Consider the following 14,702-nt stretch of genomic DNA (forward strand, 5'->3'; position numbering starts at 1 on the left):
CCAGTATAATTGTAAGTATATATTACAATATACTTTGAAGCCGCGGGTCTAGTGCAGGTCCAGTGTACATGGTGGTTGCAGTGGGATCTTTTTAGGTATCATTAGGCATTTGGTATGGAACAGATCTAGCTCCTAAGAACAATTGGACACTGTAGATAATGTATTTATTGTAGCAGGAGCCTATCAGAACGCGTGGCTCGCCAAACACCCACCATGTTAGAGTTAGATGAAGGTACTGCTGCCCTTATTTGTAGCATTGGAGAATGGGTTGCGGTATTCATGATAAGAGGTTGACCTGTGCTCAGAGAAAGTTAACTTGGAGTGCAGTATCCTGAAGTACAATTTAACCAGTTGCTGGTCTTGAATAAACAGAGTTTCAGAGGTGGAATGTCTGCAGAGCAAGTGCCTGTGCTTGGAAATGTTCACTGCAGACTTGTCCTGAAGTGTGCAAAGAGGTTTACAATATTTTCCCTTTTTGAGATTTGAACTGTGGGTCTTCATTTGTGGACCAGGGGACCTCCTGCAAATTGTACTGACGTCAGTAAGCCCAAATCCACCTGGCCAGTTCAGAGCTTTTTCCAGCTACACAACGTTTTCCAGATTACTGATACCACATGGTGCACTATGTGTCTTTGTAGAACTCAAATTAGATGCAGGCGTTCAGGTTGTTTTTTGTCAAAATATTTGATTTAAAGAAAAAGTCCTGAATTTGAAATACAAATTCTTCCGCTCTGCCAGCACAAAAATTGCTGCTTAGCAAAGCTGCTCACATGCTGGTAATTTACAAATGGTGGTGCATATTCACCAAACAAATTTGATGAAAGTCCTATTTTTAATTTTTCCTCTTTCAGATTTTCCAATTTCTTGATTTTTGCTGTACTTTCATTGCATTTATTTTTCTTGTGAGAGTTGTCATTATATTCAATATTTTGTTTTCTACTGAGATTTAAGGTTACATTTTTAGTTCTTGATTTTTCTCTCAAAGGGGTTGAAGCAACGTATTTAACCTTGATTGTTGCTGGTAATATTTTATACTTTTTTTAATGTTGATTCATTTTTATTATAACTAATCAGACTACTGACGACTGGTATTTGTTTTATTTCCCTTGCACATGCTAATTATTTAGGTAATGGGTATTAATGCACTTGTCATGATAACGCAAAAACCAAAGGAAATGATGGACGGAGTGTTGAACATTGCAAGCACTCACCCCCAGTCAACTGATCTGAGTTTAATCCATCACCGTTCTTTAGCCCACTCTGCCACCCCAGTTCAGACATGGCCATATGCAAATCAGTCTGACCCTGTGCCTCATGGGAACAGTCCAGTCCGAACTGCCAAGCCATGTCTTCCCTGGACCGGAAACAAGCTTCCTAGGACCGGTTTCTGGCATTTCAGCCGTCTTCGGCCAGGCTTGCTTGAATCCAGTGGCAAAGTGAGCAAGGGACTCACGTCTGAGCATACCCTGCCAACTTATGGCGAACAAAGCAAAAACCAGAGGAAATGATGGACGGAGTGTTGAACATTGCAAGCACTCACCCCCAGTCAATTGATCTGAGTTTAATCCATCACCGTTCTTTAGCCCACTCTGCCACCCCAGTTCAGACATGGCCATATGCAAATCAGTCTGACCCTGTGCCTCATGGCCAACACTCCGTCCATCATTTCCTTTGGTTTTTGCTTTGTTCGCCATAAGTTGGCAGGGCATGCTCAGACGTGAGTCCCTTGCTCACTTTGCCACTGGATTCAAGCAAGCCTGGCTGAAGACGGCTGAAATGCCAGAAACCGGTCCTAGGAAGCTTGTTTCCGGTCCAGGGAAGACATGGCTTGGCAGTTCGGGCTGGACTGTTCCCATGAGGCACAGGGTCAGACTGATTTGCATTTGTCCATGTCTGAACTGGGGTGGCAGAGTGGGCTAAAGAACGGTGATGGATTAAACCCAGATCAGTTGACTGGGGGTGAGTGCTTGCAATGTTCAACACTCCATCCATCATTTCCTTTGGTTTTTGCCTTGTCATGATAACACCAATAGATAAAATATGTATCGTTACAAATAAATTGTGGAAGAGATTGAGATGAGGGTACCCAGTTTGGATTAAAGGAAGTGGTAATGGAGGGGTGGTTACAGAGGAAGATCGTTGGATAGGCTGTGAGCTTGCAGAGATGAATACTATCCTCTCATGAAGCTGTCACTGAGGTGTCAAATTTCATGGCAAAAACCAGAGGAGAGTTCCAGGTGTAGTTATATATAAAAAAAAAAAAAATAAGGGAGTTTTCAAGTTTTTCCTATTTTGAAGGATACCTTATTGGAGCAGGTTAAAGGAGCATAACCCTCTCTTGAAATTCTAGTATGTCGGCTTTTTTCATGATTTAAATATCAACAGTCAGGGGCAGATTGTCAAGTAGAAGTTGTCGAGGAATACACTTTTATGTACCCTTACATGCCTTGGTGAATTGGCCCAAATGGTCCAACTTCCTATTAATGAAATGAAACAAGTATTTGTATAGCGTTGCTTATCACCCATGAGGGTATCCAGGTGCTGCCCATAGGTACAGGGAGATTAAGTAATTTGCCCAGAATCACAGGATGCTGAGTCGACGGTGAGGCTCAAACCTTGATCCCCAGCTCTGAAGTCTGCACCTCTGGCCATTATGCCACATCCTCTCTCTTAATAAAAGCGCAAAGAGGGCATGATCCTTTCAATTTGTAAAAATAGCATATGAATATTCCCCAAATATGATCCTTTTTTTACATTTTATATATTGTGCGACCAGCTCACTAAGGCATGTAAGAGTATGTAAAAGAGTGCTACAGGAATATTACATTCCGTGCTTCAAAACGGTTTTGTGAATAATCTCCTCTGTTTTTACAATTTAGGGTGATTTTGTGGATAATGATGTTATATTTATTTCATGAAATTACTGCCATATGATACTGCATATTTTTTTATTTCCTAAAGCTCTTTAACGATTTAGGCAGACTGTGATTAAAAAATTCTAGTTTTGCCACAATTTGTCTAATGTTTTCTTGGAAATGGAGAACCCCCAGAGCCATTGGGCTAAGGTAATGCTTGCCTGTCGCTCCATAAAATAATATTCTATTTGAACAATTCACAAACTTTATATTGTGGAGCCAATAATGTGGAAATTGTGCCTTAAAATTCACCATTTGGCCGTTTGTCCTCCTTATTTCTGAACATTTATCAGGAGGAGAACCCTGAAAACCCCCTGATTCACTCCATCAATAGAGGTGGGAATGTATACCCCATCACTTTCAATGTTCACCAGCAACCTCTGCACATAAAAGGAGGGCGAAGCTGACTTATCTAAACCTGACTATCTATGTGGAGCGGACTACAGGACATTACCAAACAGCCTAAAGTCTCACATTATGTAATTGTGTAACTCAAATGTGCAAAAATAAGCTTGATCTTGATGTGCTTGATTGTTTATCATCTCATAATCATCAGAAATATAGGTTTCCCCTTGCTTACCTACTAGGTTTGTATATTCCAAATACTAGTGCCACATGCAAATATACATGCCTTTTTCCACCTGAATCCCCCATGGATTCCTGTAAAAATAAGGCTTAGTATCACTGAGAGTCAGTCTCTATGGGCCTGTGTTCCTCAGTATTACAATGACCATTGCACCTGTTTAAGCAACACTCAGTAAGAACAGTCACCCAATGCCAGCAAATATTAACCTTGTTAAAACTAAGCAATTGGCAAAAAATGAATTGGCTGCTTTAATAGATGCGGTGGGGACCAGTTTAATTGCCATGGTAGCAGCAATACTATTTAATATGTGCGTCTGTATCCAATAAATTGATCCTTTCTTCCCTCATGGCATACAGAGTGGTGCCCACCATGAAGTCCAAAGATTCCTAAATCAGTGCAACCTACTGTTCAAGATTATACTAAGGGTCTTTTTTATACAATTGTTTGGACAGGCAAAAGGGAGTCAAAACCAATGCCCATTTGCCCTGACCTTTCAGTTTGTGAGTTCTTATCACTGCTCTGTATTTAAGAGTTAGGCTGACTTCGAGAAATAAAAATGATATTAGAAAACAGAGCATATGAAATAGCAGTGGAGCCAAGATTGCTACAAGTTAGCCAGTGGTTGGTTAGCTTTACTTACACATGCAGCTACATTTTTGGAATTGGGCAGCTGTTGTAAAGTGTTCAAAACAAAAGCGACACAATGTAAACTGTCTCATTGGAAAGAAGCCGGGTTAAGGGACAGAGGACACATCTCAGAAAACATAACTGCACTGGTTTCATTGCTGCAAGCTGCTGCACCATTCACATTTTCATTAGGTGTTCGGAAAGGGCCGTAGGGCTTGCATACACCACAATCACATTAGTGTTAGGCTCAAAATCCACATGTTCCTTCTGAGATTCTTCAGGCCTTCTTCAGGTACATAAAGCGCTTCAAGGTTTTCAGCCTTCAGCATTACGCACATTCTAAGAGTGTTCACCTTTTTACCAAGGATATAAAGAGCCATTGTCTCATAAAGACAATACATTATGAAATTAAAGAATGTGTAGCAACAGAAAATGAGGTTCATACTTTATCTGTAAGGGCATTATCATATGTATCTTAAAATAATACTGCCATTGGTTTGGTGACTTTTGACAGTGCAACCTACAACGGTGCACCCTCGAAACAGAGGTGCATACAGTGGCGGGTAGTACGGGTACTTTTGGAAGACGCCTGCCAGAGATTACTGAGAAGACCTAGAGAGGCTGTCACAGATGCCTCAGAATATCTGACTTGGGCAGATGTTTATGCTTCTATTACATCCATCAGTTCTGAGGATCACAAAGAGTAATGGTGATGCATCCTAGGTAATGGCTCATCATTCACTGGCAGAAATCTGCGTTTGATACTGGTCAAGTCCAGACTCACCTACCGTAGGCTTCAGACAGCGCACCAAATCGAGGCCTGAGCCTACTTTTAAATATTCAGTCCATGGGTATTTCTGCAGCATGTGGGATTCAGCTGGCATTGCCTTTTCTTGGAAGACTAGGGATTGGTTGGTGATTGTAAGAGTAAAAATAACAAGGGAACCCGATCAGGTAGCCTAAGGACCTCGGGTAATTACTTATTTTGAAGAACAAAGGTCTTTAGCTTAAGAGTAGATAGTGAAACCATTTCGACATAGACTACAATGAGCACTATGGAAAGTCTTCCAGTGTCCAGCCGGACAGAGGAACATTTATTCAAAACAATACACAGGGAATAAACGGAATAAAGGAAGCAACAAAAGGTGAAACACAGGCACAATCCTGTACCGAGCTTGGAAGAAAAGGAATTGAAAGAATGGAAAAAGGACGAAATAGCAGGCAAAAACTTTGGGAGCAAAAGGTGGCTTACATTACACAATAATCTTAAGAAAGCTCATACCAACAGACACCACAGTATAGTTTACACAATGGTTAAATTGCGGTGTTGCTAGACAAGTCGACGTTTCGATCCCTAGCTCCTAATGCAGTGGGATCATCATCAGGACTAGAAACTAAACAGTTGCCTGATAAAATTTAAAAGCCTTAATGGAAGTAAAAGGAGTCCTGGTCCGGGGAATAACAAACTAACAGGCCTAGGTGGGCGAAGCAACTGCGGGAATGGCGCAGGATTGAAACAACGAGCAATGGCTGTAGAAAGCACCGGAGCTTAATGGAGTCACCGGAGGCCAGAGTGTCCGGAGAGTATTGTACTTCAAAGCCTGGGTGGACGGAGAACCTGCGGGAGTTGCGCAGAATTGAAACAGCGGGCAATGGCTGTAAAAGGGTACCGGAGCTCAATGGAGTCACCGGAGGCCGAAGGGAGCAAGGGTCTGCTGTTCCTTATGGCATATGCCATATGCCATAAGGAACAGCAGACCCTTGCTCCGTCCACCCAGTCTTTGAAGTACAATACTCTCCGGACCCTCTGGCCTCCGGTGACTCCATTGAGCTCCGGTGCTTTCTACAGCCATTGCTCGTTGTTTCAATCCTGCGCCATTCCCGCAGTTGCTTCGCCCACCTAGACCTGTTAGTTCGTTATTCCCCGGACCAGGACTCCTTTTATTCCATTAAGGCTTTTAAATTTTATCAGGCAACTGTTTAGTTTCTAGTCCTGATGATGATCCCACTGCATTAGGAGCTAGGGATTGAAACGTCGACTTGTCTAGCAACACCGCAATTTAACCATTGTGTAAACTATACTGTGGTGTCTGTTGGTATGAGCTTACTTAAGATTATTGTGTAATGTAAGCCACCTTTTGCTCCCAAAGTTTTTGCCTGCTATTTCGTCCTTTTTCCATTCTTTCAATTCCTTTTCTTCCAAGCTCGGTATAGGATTGTGCCTGTGTTTCACCTTTTGTTGCTTCCTTTATTCCGTTTATTCCCTGTGTATTGTTTTGAATAAATGTTCCTCTGTCCGGCTGGACATTGGAAGACTTTCCATAGTACTCATTATAGTCTATGTCGAAATGGTTTCACTATCTACTCTTAAGCTAAGGACCTTTGTTCTTCAAAATAAATGGTTGGTGATTGTAAGCACAATAAGCACTTTACTAATAGGTACAAAGAAGTATGGTTGGCTTTCAGGAGATAAAGCATAAAGGGATTCTAATCAATCCTGCTCTTGTTAACTTATTGACTTATTTTGAATATTTTTAACTGAGCACATCGCTCCAGCGGACTTTTGGAGTTATTTCAATATTTTATTACTGAGCACATCATGAATTGCACAAGTTTTAATAACTAGCTAGATCTAGTGAAAAAGAAATAGAAATGTATTATATGCTACTCGGCACTTTTTCAATGTGTTTTACTGTTGTTTTTAGTTGAACGTTTAATGGTTTTCATTAACTATGCATGATGAGTAATTAAATAAATAAATAAAATAAGCCTAAGGATTATTTTTCACATAAGCCTTTTCATTTTGGAATTCTTACGTTTACATTGCCTAGACAGGCTACCACATGGTATGTATAAGGTATCAATCAAGGTAGTAATTATTCTCACACTGGGCTTATGGACCTCTCCTGTAAAACCACCACCAGATTTAGCATTGATTCTTATGGCGGTGCTTCACCTACGGAGCATGTGCTTGTCTTCAGAGAGTGTGTCTCCTTCCACCTGTACGCTCCATCTACCCGCCCCCTGCCCTCCGTGAACCCTGTGCTTGCCATCCAAATCCCCCCAAGGTCTTGGGAAGTCAGAGAACACAGTCAGGATGAAGTCTGAGGTCAGCCCATGGTCGTAAAGGGGGATAGCCTATTCTCCATTACAACTCCACTCATCTTCCAAGGAGCACCGGTAAATACTCTTCAAATACTCTTCAACCAAGTTGCATTATTGTTCTTTGTTGTTCCCTTTGACCTGCCACGTTCCTGATGTCCGGAACCCATTTGTCTAGCCAGCTAGTTGGATCCATTGACCCTTGTGGTCTACCTAAAGCCCCATATGTATGATGTACCTCCACCGTAACCCCATTCATCTGCATGACCGTCAAGAGACTGTCTTCTTGAGGCGTGGCTTGGACGCCGACTGGAATGGCCGCCTGACTTTGGAGCTCCGCAACGCCGAGACGGACTCTCAACCCGTACGGAGGCGTTCCTGCATTTTTTCCGTTTCTTTTGGCGGTTCCCAGCATCGGAGCGTGATGTGCACCTGGTGAGGTCTGGGGGTCCGCTCATCTGTGAAAAATGCTTCATTTTCGGCGAATTTGCTAATCGCCTCAGCGCGTCCGCCATTTTGGGATGATTTTACGATGCCACCGCGTCTGAGGGGAATGCTTCTACTGTGGCTCTCTGCTATTCCCTGAGTCTGTCACATCTGCTTCAACGCTTCTGAGAGGTGAATTAAATTGACATCTACATAATGTGGGCGAATAAAGATAGATTTTGCACCAGAGACTTTCTTGCTGTGACATTTACACTACTTTAATGAAACATCGCAGAATTTGTTTCCTTTCAGCCAAATCTCACATGGCGCTAAATCTACTATTGGGCAACGTTATTTAATCACCAATCCTGTATGAATTGTTTCTGGTGGCTGCATCAGGGGGATATGTCATTTGGCTCCACGTGGTCTCAGTTATTCGCCCATTCATGTCTCTCGATGTAAGTCCCTCAGCGCGACCGCCATTTTGTATTATGCGCGATGTCCGCTCGTCGCTGAGGTGATTACAGTCATGATCTTCCTGCTCTTTCTCCAGTCACTGGTCTTTATTCTAGGCAACTAAGGACCTCTCCTTTGTGTTTTGCGCCCTGTCAGTGTGCTCATGATTTTTCCAAGTGTCCTCTGCTACTCCTGCTGACCGCTGGGCTCTTCAGACTGGACATATTGACATTCTCTGCTTTTGAGTGCAGGTCGTTGTGTTGGTTTGCTTCTTTGCCTTCCGGTCACTGTCACTGGCACGTTTAGGCTTCTATGGGCAAGCTACGCAGCCCAAAGTTTGTCTTTGTGCCCTCAAAGACTCCACCTTCCTCTGCCTCCTCCTCATCAACAGGTCATTCTCCTCATCCTCCCTCCACGGATCAAATGGCGACAACAGCCTCCACCCGCTCTTCTCCATCACAACTTACCTCCAGTAAGTCTTCTCCTCCTGCCTCCTTACCTAAGCGCTTGAAGCAGGACTCCTCTCCTCCTCCATCCGAGTCATCTCCACCCCCTATATCTATGGAGTTGATACTTGAGGAGATTCGCGCTTTGCGCCCGTTCGTGGAGGAGACTAATACTAAGATGCAGCTTTTTGAGGCCAAATGGTCAACTATGGAGGCTCGTGTTTCTTCTGTGGAGCAGCAGGTTCCAGAAATTCAGTCAAATTCTCAACGCATCTCCTCTCTGGAAAAATCTCTTCTCGCCCTTCAACAACACACTGAAGACTTGGAAAACAGGAACAGGAGGAATAACCTACGCGTTTACGGCCTGCCGGAATCCTTGGAAGGAGATGATCCTGTCACGTTTTTCTCTTCTTTCCTTCTGAAATTGCTTGACCTTCCTGCTACTACCTCTCTCAGTATCCAACGAGCCCATAGACTTGGCCCTCGCTCCTCCTCCTCAACCAAACCGCGAGGGGTCATCATCCTCTTCCTCAAATTTACGGATCTCCTTCTGGTCCTCTCCACAGCTCGAGCGAAGCGCCAAGTGTCCTGGATGGGTCAGAGAGTTTTTCTCTCTCAGGATGTCTCTAATGTCACTGCTGCCAGAAGAAAAGAATTGTTATCTCTTCGTGCTCCTCTGCGCTCTATGGGAGCTAGATATGGCCTTTTTCACCCTTGTACCTTCAAGGTAACTCATCAAAACAACACCTGGACTTTCCAAGAACCGGCTGAACTTAAGAATTTCATTCACATTCAGTCTAATGCTGGCATGGACACATCCAATCCTCCTACTGGTTGATTATTTATTTGTTTGGTTTTTTCTCCTTACAGGTTCCTGCTGGAATTTTTTTCCTCCTTGGTTTGATTCTTCTTCTGCCTGATGTGACTATATAATGGTTGTCGTTTGGGTTTTCTGTTTTGCATACAATTGTTTGTTTTTGTACTGTTTACCTCCCATGACTTCCGCATAACATGTTTCTTTTTCCCTCCCTTAGATTTTCTGTTCGATCAACCCTCTTGTAGTCCTCTTCGTATCATATGATCCGTCTTCCTCATATTCCGTCCTGGTGCGGTGTGATGCTCTCCGGCTTGGGGGGCTGTTCTGGTCGAATCCTCCCACACCCCATCGTCATTTTGTCATCTCCCTTCCCCCTTCAGGTATGTTTTCCTCAGTCATCCGTTTTGGATATGGACTGTCTCTTCTTCTACTCCTCTTTTCTTCCCTTTTCCTTTCTTTCCTTTTTCCTTGTTCTTCTTTTACTATGTCTTCTGACTTTCTTTTGTCTTGCTCTTTTCTTTCACTCGCTTGTTATTCTCCTTTATGGCGTTTTTGGTTTTATGTCTTTTCTCTGTTCCTTGCACATTTTATTGTTATTTAATTCAAAGTTATCTCATGGAATGTGAAAGGTTTTGTTAGCCCTATTAAACGGCAGAGAGTGCTTTCCCATCTAGCCTCTTACACTCCTGACTTAGTTCTTTTACAAGAAACTCATCTTTCTGAGGCGGAGTCTCTTAAGTTAAAAAGAGGCTGGGTGGGACTGGTTTTATTTTCTCCTACATCTAACAAAAAGAATGGTGTGGCCATTTTGTGTCACAAGAAGCTCAAATGTAAAGTTCTTTGTCAAGAAAACGATACCGAGGGTCGTTGGGTCTTAGTCAAACTGTTAATCAATTCTGTATCTCTGACGGTTTTTAATGTATATGGCCCCACTCATCCTGATTGTAATTTTTGGCCTCTAATAACTTCTAAGTGTTTTCAATACAGTGATTCCCTGTTCATTCTGGGGGGGGACTGTAATCAAATTGTTGATCCGTTTCTTGATCGCAAATCCTCTGCCCGCTTCACCCCCCACAAATCACATACACAATTCCTTGACACTATCTCCAAATCTCACCTTCTTGACTCATGGAGACTGTCCCACCCTGACTCTTTGGACTATTCTTTCTTTTCACCTCCTCATGCCTCTTTCTCTCGGATTGACTACATCTTCCTTTCTCAGTCTCTTTCTCAAAATCTTCTTTCCTCATCTATAGAGCCGATAGTTATTTCAGACCATGCTCCCATTGTCACTGTTCTTGATCTTCTTCCTCCTCATCCCAAATCCTCCCGCTGGCGCTTCAATAATTCTCTCCTCCTGGATCCCCTCTTTTCTTCTTCTTTTCTTTCCTTTGCTACGGAATTTTTCCTACTCAATTCTGATCCTTCTTTGCCCCCTCATGTTATCTGGGACTCTTTTAAGACTGCCGCTCGCGGTTTTGTGATTGATTTTGTCTCAAAGAAAAAGAAGTCTTATCTTAAGAAACAGAAAGACCTTCTCTCCCATATTAAATTCCTGGAGCATAAATTCTACACCTCTTCTACTACAGCGGTTTTACCAGACCTTATACGCGCCAAACTCGATTTTAACAAAATCTCCACTGACAACGCTTCCTCATCACTACTCCGCAGCAGCGCCCGCTACTACGGAGGTCGCAACAAGTCAGGTAAACTTTTGGCCAACTACCTTAAGTCTCGCAAGGAGCGTAATCTGATTGATTCAATATATTCCACCGATAATCTTCTCTTGCATAAGGAGCAGGATATACTCGCCCAATTTCAACAGTTCTATCAATCTCTTTATACTCCTGAATCCCCCCCTTCGGCTGCTCCTATTCAATCCTACTTGGACAAAATTCCTGCCCCCTCTACTTCTCACCTTAACTTCCCTGATCTTGAACTTGACCTTTCTATTACCGAACTGGATAGCGCCTTAACATCTCTAACCAAGGGTAAATCTCCGGGTCCAGACGGTTTCTCTGTGGAATTTTATCTACATTTTTCAGATCTTTTGCTTCCTAAACTTCTCTCCCTCTTCCAATCCTTCTTTACCTCCGGCACAGCTGCTGGTACCTTTCACGAGGCTACGATTTGCCTTATACCCAAAGAGGGTCGTGACCCGCAATTTTGTAAAAATTATCGCCCAATATCCCTTGTCAATGTAGACTATAAATGATTTGCTAAACTTCTTGCCCGGCGCTTAGATCCTTTCCTCCCACACCTTATAGGTAAGGAACAGTGTGGATTCGTAAAGGGCAGACTCACCTCAGATAATTCCCGCCTTTTTCTCAATGTTCTCAATAAGGTACCTTCTCTCAACTTTTCTCTAGCTGCCATATCGGTTGATGCTGAGAAGGCTTTTGATAGAGTAGATTGGTCCTTTCTTTTTGCCTCCCTTCGTTGGCACGGTTTTGGTCCTAATTTTATTTCTCTTGTTTCTTTACTTTATTCCTCCCCTAAAGCGTCTGTTTTAGTTAATGGCCAGCTATCCCCTTATTTTCCCTTGCAACGTGGCGTCCGTCAGGGCTGTCCTTTGTCCCCTTTACTTTTTGTCCTAGCTTTAGAGCCATTTCTTACGTCTATTAGAAACAACGTTTCTATTTCTGGCTTCCCTTATGATAAGACTCATTTGAAACTCTCTGCGTATGCAGATGACATTCTTTTGTTTATTTCTGATCCTGACCAGTCCATTCCGGCCTTACTACTTGAGTTTAACTCCTTTTCCCAAGTTTCTGGTTACAAGATTAACTCTGATAAAACTGAGATCCTTCCTCTTACTAAATTTTGTCTCCCTCATCAGTTTTCGACCACTGGTTTTGCATGGAACTCCTCTAAAATTAAGTACCTTGGAATTTGGTTCTCTAACTCCATCTCTTCATCTATTTGGTTGAACATGTCTGCTGTACTATCCCGTATGGATAAGTTGTTCTCTTCTTGGAATCCTCTCTTTCTCTCATGGTGGGGTCGGCTGGACTCAATCAAAATGATGATATCTCCCATTCTTATATACATCTTTTCCATGCTCCCCATTCATATCCCTGATATCTATTTCAAACGCATTGATTCCTGTCTCTCTAAGTTTCTCTGGAATAATAAAAAATCGAGAGTTGCGCTAGCTGCTCTTCGTAAACCGAAGTCCAATGGCGGAGTCAACTTTCCGGTTTTCCGTCTTTATCATAAATCTTTTTCTCTTCGTCAGGCTTCTAATTGGCTTGTTCTTACACCTTTCCCTCTTGCTCCTCTTTGGCTCTCTATTGAACGCTCACTCCTCTCCCCTTTCTCCCTATCTGAAATTGTACATTTCACTGCTAAGAATTTAACCACTCCTCTACCCCTGTTTAAGTATACTTCCTCTCTTCTACATGCTCTGGTCCGTCCTGATCCGGTCTCTCGTGAATCCTTTTTGGCCTCCCCTATTTGGTACAATTCACTTATTCTCCTCCATAATCGTCCTATTTGTTGGACTGTGTGGAGATCAAAGGGTCTGATGTGGGTTAACCAACTTTTCGATGGCTTTCTCCCATGTTCTTTTCCTCGATTCCGACTTCTGTTTCACTGTCCCCAGTCTTTTTTCCACAGATTCACTGTCCTCATGGCCATCATACTTGATGTCTACTATTCTCTTCCCTTATCATCCTCTTCTGTTTCCCATTCCCCGCTTCTTCAGATCCTGTCTACTCTCCCTAAAGCCTCTCTTATTTTAAATTTTTCTCCTCCCCCAATCCGACCCGCCCGAAATCGAAATTGGAACTTGCTTGGGAGCTTGATTTGGGCTGTGACTGGTCTATAGCTGTTTGGGACAAAGTTTGGGCCAGGTCCTTAAAAATCTCCCGTTCCGCCTCACTAACTCAATCTATGTTCTTTCTATATCATAGACTTTATCTCTCTCCCGTTTCTATTTCTCGTTTTCCTCCTGATAAGGACTCTACCTGTTGGACCTGCTCTGTCCCTAATGCTGATCTTTTTCATTTACTTTTTCTGTGCCCTTCTGTTCTCGCACTCTGGGATCAGGTGTGGTCTCATATCTCTCGTCTCTTTTCTATCTCTATCCCATACTCTATCCCTCTCCTTTTTTTAGGTAGTATCTCTGACACTCTTGATATTCCCTCTCGCTCCTCTGGTCTATTAGATCTTATGTTGGCTTTGACTTTCCAACACATTTCTTCTAATTGGAAGGATCTCTCTAAGCTCTCTATACAATGTTGGTGGAATTCTCTCTGTCACTATCACAGGCTTGATGTTCGTTTCGCTGCTGCTTCCACTCCTACCCTCAATGGAGATTTATTCTGGTTGCCTCTCACAGCATATCTTGACCGCATGGCTCTGAAATCGAAATCTATCTCTCCTTTCTCCTCTGAGAATTTCAAACCCCCATGAGTGACTTTTGCTCTGTCCCTCTTCTTCCTTTCTTCTTCTCTACTCCTCTTATATCTTTTACATTTGCATTTTTCTTTCCTGCCTTTCAACTATTCCCTACCCTTGGCTTATTTGCTCTTTCTATTCTACCTACTTTCTCTCTGATCTCATCATCTATTCTTCTCCTAACGCCTCATATTTACCTTTCTCTTTCTCCTCTCCCTTCCTTCCTTTCTCCTCCCTTTTTCTCCTCTTTCCCCCTTTTCCTCCTGGTTGCCTTTAAAATTTTACAAAATGCTTTTTAAATTTTTCCTCAGGTTTCTTATGTTTAACGCATGATGACCCTCTATTATTTTTCTCTTTTTGATTCTGTATGACAATGTTCTATATATGACCTGTATTTTGTTGTTCACTATGCTTTTTCTTCAATAAAGCATTTCAAACATAAAAAAAAGAGACTGTCTTCTTGCCTTACAGGTCTCTTTGAAACTGTTGACAGTGTTGTGTTTGCTTTCTGTTGCGTTGTTTAGATGTTCAGGTACATTTGGGTTTGCAGATACTCTTTAAACACAGCAGACATACGAAAGATACTGTTTAGGCAAGAAGGATAGGATCCTCCATTATGAGCAACAGTGTCCGTAGCCTTAGAAAATTGTGAAAAATAGGTTGTGATACTTGTAATTCCACACACACACTGCTCGCATTGGATCAGTGTCTTTTTGGTTCCAGGTACATTCCGAGCTTGGTTAAGAGATGGGCTCCACAAGCATTAACATTGATCACGGATATTATAGGTATTTAGTCAGGGGCAGAGGATTCATAAGTGCATTTTGTTGTTATAACTTCTCTGAAAGTGTGCAGTGATCCCTTTCTGGCAGCACTTCTCATCACGGGGTTCACTAACTCATTTTACTGAACTGAGTGGCATGGGT

At 42.6% G+C, this 14,702-nt stretch overlaps 1 protein-coding gene across 1 annotated transcript in view; it reads right to left on the bottom strand.

The window, feature by feature from the left end:
- STMN2 (stathmin 2) overlaps window positions 1-14,702 on the bottom strand; it is a 156,767-nt gene that overhangs the window by 40,685 nt on the left and 101,380 nt on the right. The gene's annotated exons all lie outside the window — the stretch shown is intronic.

The sequence above is a fragment of the Triturus cristatus genome, chromosome 5_1 (assembly GCF_964204655.1).
Source record: "Triturus cristatus chromosome 5_1, aTriCri1.1, whole genome shotgun sequence".
Taxonomy (NCBI): Eukaryota; Metazoa; Chordata; class Amphibia; order Caudata; family Salamandridae; genus Triturus; species Triturus cristatus.